The sequence below is a fragment of the Glycine max genome, chromosome 14 (genome assembly GCF_000004515.6).
Source record: "Glycine max cultivar Williams 82 chromosome 14, Glycine_max_v4.0, whole genome shotgun sequence".
In the NCBI taxonomy this organism is placed as follows: domain Eukaryota; kingdom Viridiplantae; phylum Streptophyta; class Magnoliopsida; order Fabales; family Fabaceae; genus Glycine; species Glycine max.
In genome coordinates, this window is record NC_038250.2 from 47,498,357 (window position 1) to 47,505,835 (window position 7,479).

General features: G+C 24.2%; 1 protein-coding gene across 1 annotated transcript in view; it reads left to right on the top strand.

The window, feature by feature from the left end:
• LOC100793610 (protein NUCLEAR FUSION DEFECTIVE 4) overlaps window positions 1-7,479 on the top strand; it is a 10,049-nt gene that overhangs the window by 2,066 nt on the left and 504 nt on the right. The gene's annotated exons all lie outside the window — the stretch shown is intronic.

Here is a 7,479-nt window from a genome sequence, read left to right on the forward strand (position 1 = left end):
CGTGTTTTCTTTGGCACCTTTTGGCTTTTGTTCTACATGTTAGGACTCGCAAGTTTTACTCACATAAACTATAGGATACATGTTTTATTTTATTTACACACCATGTAACCATGCAATACTTCCAACACCTACGAGTGTTTTTGCTTCTTTTTTTTTGTTTGTTTTTTTATATATATCTAGAAGAATCAATATATATATATATAGCTTCTATAATAATCCCGTACGTGTATCTTTTATTACTTGAGTTATACTCAAAAGTAAATAATAATAATAATAATAATAATAATAATAATAATAATAATGAACAAGTATTCCTAATTAAGTGACACCTAGAAAAAGAAAAAATATAATTACTTACTTCTTAACATCCGCTTCAAAAATTTGTTTGTCTTTTTTTAATTTTAGATGCATTAATTATTTTTTGTTATATACTTTTACTTAATTATACTCTTTCAATATAATTAATTAAATTCATTAATTTGTTTAAGGAGCACCAATTAATTAAAAAAATTTTAGTATATTAATTAGAAAAGTATGTAAATCGAATATCATATTTTAATTTAAAATATTAAAGTTCGTGTATCTTTTATTACTTGAGTTATACTTAAAAGTAAAATAATAATAATAATAATAATGGACAAGTATTCCTAATTAAGTGACACCTAGAAAAAGAGAAAATATAATTACTTATTCCGTTACTAATTTTCTTAACATCCGCTTCAAAAATTTGTTTGTCTTTTTTTAATTTTAGATGCATTAATTATTTTTTCTTATATATTTTTACTTAATTATACTTTTTCAATATAATTAATTAAATTCATTAAGGAGCACGAATTAATTAAAAGAATTTTAGTATATTAATTAGAAAAGTATGTAAATCGAATATTATATTTTAATCTAAAATATTAAAGTTCGTGTATCTTTTATTACTTGAGTTATACTCAAAAGTAAAATAATAATAATAATAATAATAATGGACAAGTATTCCTAATTAAGTGACACCTAGAAAAAGAGAAAATATAATTACTTACTCCGTTACTAATTTTTTTAACATCCGCTTCAAAAATTTGTTTGTCTTTTTTTAATTTTAGATGTATTAATTATTTTTTCTTATATACTTTTACTTAATTATACTCTTTAAATATAATTAATTAAATTCATTAGTTTGTTTAAGGAGCACGAATTAATTAAAAGAATTTTAGTATATTAATTAGAAAAGTATGTAAATCAAATATTATATTTTAATCTAAAATATTAAAGTTCGTGTATCTTTTATTACTTGAGTTATACTCAAAAGTAAAAAAAATAAAAATAAAAATAAAATAATGGACAAATATTCCTAATTAAGTGACACCTAGAAAAAGAGAAAATATAATTACTTACTCCGTTACTAATTTTCTTAACATCTGCTTCAAAAATTTATTTGTCTTTTTTTAATTTTAGATGTATTAATTATTTTTTCTTATATACTTTTACTTAATTATACTCTCTAAAATATATTATATTTTAATCTAAAATATTAAAGTTCAAATTTATAGATTTTATCCATATTTATATAATGTTTCATCTTTTTATTTTTATCGTATATAACACTTCAACTCACACTTATATTTTAATAAACATTTGGATGGTAATTAATTAGAAATATATACGCGGTATTGGGAGAGCCATACGTAGGTGGCAAGTTCACTATTGATCTTTTATTAATATTAATTAATATCAAATAAAGATGGTAAGATTTGTTGGTTATGAAGTGCTGCCATCGATTTGTGGTACGAAGAAGGACAACAAGGTTGCTATACTCAACGGCTTAACTATTGTGAAGACGTTTCAAAATTTACCTCCACCCTAAGTGAAAACGAGTCTCGATCCATCATCTTCATCAATCAACTGGCATGGTGTCGTTTTAATTTAATTAATCATCCTAATTAATAATAACCCTTCCTATGTAGGTGTTGTGATTTTGAATCGCTATCTAAAAACAGAGAAATACAGTTTTGGATGTTTACGTAGCCCTATGGCGATCACACGTTCCATTACACTCGTATTAGCCATATTTGCAATTTGCTTGCAACCGTACATGATTACAAACCACACACTTGCTAGACATATGTATGCTGGAGTATATATGTATTAATGAAATAAGATGTATACTAAGTATTATGGTTTTCAATAATGATATTCCTACAACCTTGCTTAATTTTTACAATAAGTCTATCATGTTATCGAAAAAGTCTAGTTTAATTAGTTAAATAAGAATGTATGAGTTATTATAAATTTTTTGATATTATCTTTAATTTTTATAGATAATAAAAAAAATAGTACGTCTACAACCATGCATCTCTCTATAGTAAAAAAGAAAAAAAAAATCCACGAAGATTTATGATTCCTTTTCTTTGTTTTAAACCATAAAGTATGAGTACTGAGACACTTCAAAGTTTAATAATATTTTAACAATGTATTCTCTAACATAATTTATTTTAACAAACATTTTATTATTTACTAAAATTTATTAAAAATTATAAAATCAAGAAACACTTATTAAATGAGAAAAAAAATTCACAAAAAACTAAAATTTCTAAAAAAATGTATTCAAAAGAATATACTAAAGGGTATGTTTCTACCTTATTTCTGACGCATAAAAAAATAAGAATATGCTGCTATCACTTACTTAATATCCAAATATTAATGTAAAAGGTTTACGTAACCATACTGCAATTTGCAACCACATGCTGCAGTCGTATCAGCTATATTTTCTTGTAACTGAGATTAATTATAATCGCAATCTAAATTCATTATTAGAGATAAATGACCACCATGCATCCTGATTTATGCGTGTGAATGGAAGAAAGCATATACAGATGTTGACATATCCAAGCATTGATTTGTACAGTGATCTCCAAATATTTCGTACCGTCCAAGGAAAAGATCAGGCTCTAGCCACATATCTTCCGAGCCACATACATGAACTGAGCTTGAATCATATACCATAATTAGCATAAAAGGGATGAATTAATGCAGAGGAGTTTAATTATAAAGCTTTATTTTTCGCTTCAGAGTTTCAGCAAGATTTTATATATATATATATATATATATATATATATATATATATATATATATATATATATATATGTTGAAATATTACCTTATTTTTGCTCACAACAAAAAACAAAATAATAAAAATATTTTGGAAAAAGACATTTCATTGAAGGGATTATTAATTTAATTTTAAAATTTAATGATATGAAAACAAATAAAATAATTGTGACACTAGCTAAATGATAGAATTTATAATTATTAGTCTAGGCTAACCTTCAAAATACTCCCCTAAGCATCTAGAAAGGGAAACTGATCTTAAAGCCACAAAACGACACACGTGAAATCAATAAAAATTGAATACGTGTTATTTGTTTTGTTTAGTAGTTTGTCTTTAATTGATTTATTAATACATTTTAATTAACTGGAAACTTAATTGTGTTGTCTTTGTGCTTTTGTGAAGTAAAAAATCACCCCGACATATAGAACTATAGACAAAAAATTTGATGTTTTCAATTTCACTATTTTTTTTATTGCTATTAAAGGAATAACTATCCCACCTAACTGACATAAATGAATGTTATAGTATCTTTTTAAGACAACGGAACTGATGCTTGGTTCCATGCATGAACATGACCATAATTAAAATTCTAATTTATGGTCAATTCCATCCATGACCATGTCATGGCAAGATTCTTAAAGTGGCTATCCTTGATTACATTTACCCTGTCAGATTTCAGCCATAAAAATTGCTGTTTATTATTCTAAATAATAAAGAATTTTTCTATATGCGCATCATATTTTCATTGAGAGAAGTGCTAACATTATTTTTTAAAATACATTATTTATTATTAATAAAGATTTAGCAAGACTCACGAAATTATATAGATTTGATTTCCTATGAAATAAGTTATATATATAATTTCATACATACCAAGTTTTTGCAAACTTTTCCCTAAGGGCAAGAATATTTTCAATAATACCAAGAAAAATCTTATGACTAATTTTGAGTAATAAAAATATTTTTTTAAGGAGACAATAAAAATAAAGAAAAATATACTTGTAGAACAAAATATACAACTAAGAGAGAAAGAGAAAAAAAAAGATAAATTTAAATTTTAAATGTAATAAATGATAGGATGAAGGAAAAAGATAAATACAAAATATAATGTTATATAAATTGTTGTGTGAATATTATTTCTAAAAAAGAAATGAGAAGCTAAAAATAGATTTAAAAAAATAGAGAAATTGAAAATATTTACAGAAAATTAATGCATAACTAAAAGTTTTTAGAAAAATTAAAAGATTAAAAAAAAATATCTTGAAAAAGTTAAAGGATTAAGATTTTATTAACTAATTTTTTTTATATTTTTATAAATTTAAACCAAACATATGTTGCATCAGTTCGGCATCATTTAGTATTGTGCCGTGAGGCTTGTGCACGTCCATCAGTTCAACATCAATATTTTTTTTCATTATTGTAATGTATATAATAAATCTGATTATTCAATTTGAATCTAACTAAATATATCTAAATATGGTTGAATTGGTTTGGTTCGAGCTAGAGATCCAAATATAGAAAAATTTGAATTGATGCAAACTAATTAAAATTAATTGATTTGAATCAGAATATGCCTTTAGCTCAATCTGTACCAATCCATACTCACCTTTAGTTTTATTCGGAAATTATAAGAAAAAACTTGCATTGCTTATTAAAGGATTATTATTAATTATCTGCATATTGAACTTCCTTAGTTAATTATAGATAAATAGATAAGTAAATATACTTATTGTCATTTTTTTTAAAAAAATTAGACTTTAAATATGTTGTTAATTTCTTAAATTTGAGATAAAATTGTTTTTGATATTTTAATTTTAAAATTATTTTTTATTCCTATATTTTGATTTTTATTTTTATTTTAATCCATCTGTTTAGCCCAAATATCATTAGAGAATTTGCTTATGTGGTTAACAAATTACAAGTCATTAATTTATATGATAATCTACTTTAATTTTGCACTTATTATCAAACACTCTACGACATGTTTGTTATTTTCCTTTCAAAATATTCATTCAGGTGGAGATTTAAAAGAACAACTTTAAAGGTAAAATATATTTAAAATTATTTGTTATATATGATTAGAACACGAAAAGGATTTTTATTTTTTATTTATTTTTATAGTTAAAACTATAATTAATATTAACACTTTTTTCGTTTCAGATTATATCACGTCTTATAATTTTATAGATCGAGAGAGAGAGAATTGTTTCGAAATAGTTATCATTTTATTAAATTAATATTGTATTAAATACTTTTTTTTAAAGACTGCCCTCAATCAATAATACCTGCATTCCTAAGATATTTTCAACTAATTCGCACACCTTAATAAAAATAATTAATTTAGTTAATTATGTTAATTAATCGGTTAATTATTTATATTATCATTTATAAATTATTATTTTTCTTATTTCTCTATTTACTTAATTATTTCTCATTAATATTTGAAGAAATAATAATTAAGGATAAATAAAAAAAAATTGTTAATGTATCTAGGTATTAGAAAAATAATTTTATAAAAAAGGACAAGTAAATTTTTTAAAAGATGTTACCATTAGGTTCACATGAAATACTTAGTAAAAATAGTGTATAATAAAATAAATAAATAAATATAAAGATAAATAATATATTAAAAAGTTAATTAATATTTTCTAGAAAATTCAATAAATTAATTATATTCCTTCCTGTGCCAAATATTAAATATCATGTGATATTGATATGTATTATTTATTTAATTTACTTAAAAATATTCCCTCTTGACGTACTGTATTACATCATTTTTCTTTTCTCTTCACTCTTCCCTTGAATCGAGGGCTCTATTCAAGTGGTGGGGCAAAATATATATGTCATTTTTGACTAAAAAATATGCTGATCCCATACTTTGAAACTGTATCCTATTTTAATTTGTGACATTTATTGTTGTAGTATTAGTGAGCTATATATCATTATGAGAAAATAAATACCCGTCTATAAGATTATGGGACCATAAAAATTTATCAAGAAATGGTTTTCCAACAAGAATCTCACCTGTATGTGCAGAAGAAACGGTGGTTCATAGCTCAAATATGTGCTCGCCTCAATCAAATTAATGAGTATGACGCAAACATGATGATTGCCATGAGTCACCCTTATTTGAATTATGCTGTGATTGTAATTCTTAACATTGTTACTTTAATAGTGCTTTTACCATATTATAGTAAAATCATGCATATATAACTACTTGTATGCATGTCTCCATAACTATTTTGTTATTAAATGGTTACTTAAAAACGATATGATTCACAATATTGTGATAGTATTGGATAGGAAAGAATATAAAATTGACATCAATATTTAGAAAACACAATACAATTAGTTTGAAGATTCGTCATGTGAATGACATTGTATGCAACTTGCGGAAAAAGAACCTTCATTACTCTTACCCGCAAACATTTTGACATTTCGAGAAAAAAATATTTTTAGGTTGATATATGTAAAAAAAAATATATTGGAGTTTTTAAGTTAACTTTTATTAACATTTTATTTTGGATTAAAATTTTAAACTTTCAAATATCAACCCATTTTTTAATTTTAATATGATTTTTTCACCTCGAATTACTTGACTACTTGTAATTTGAGATTGATTCTTAATACATTTTCTTTGTCTTAAATTCAAATTATTTATTTATTTTTATTTTAATTAAAAAATATTTGTGTAATTAATATGCAAGATATTTACTAAACTTGTTCTGAAAAATTGAGTTTCACTCGTTGTGAGACTTTTAGGGGGACGAAAATTTAGACCAAAATAAATCTCTTAAATAATAATTATGGATCTAAAGTTTCAAATTCATAATCAATGTTTTTGTGATTTAATGATTATAAATCCTTTTCCCCTTTTTTTAGGGAAACTCGTTTTCCTTATAAAAGCCATAAATTAAAGAAATGAGCTTCTAGGGAGTTCCATGATGGAAAATTGCTAAGCACAACACACGTCAGCATTTTTCTGTATTATTTTTTGGGCAATTACTTAACGCCCTCCATTTTTTGCTTGGTGCACCCCGAATTTTTCAATATCCCCTTTTTACCCTTCTTCTTCTTCCTCTTCCAAACCCTAGCATAATGTGCACCTCATCTTCTCCCTTCTCTTTGTGCAATGGCGCTGGCATTGTAGCCTTGGCACCAAAATCTGTATAAGCATATGCAGTATGGATTCTTCAATTCATAATTTATTAACTATATTACATATCATTCTTTCCGTGATGCTATTAATGCAATTACAGGTTGAATAATTCGTAATGCGCATGCTTATACAAATTGCATAATTTGTGATTATATTAATTACATTGTGAATTAGTCATTTTGTAATGTTATTAATACAATTATGGATTGAGCAATTTGTAATG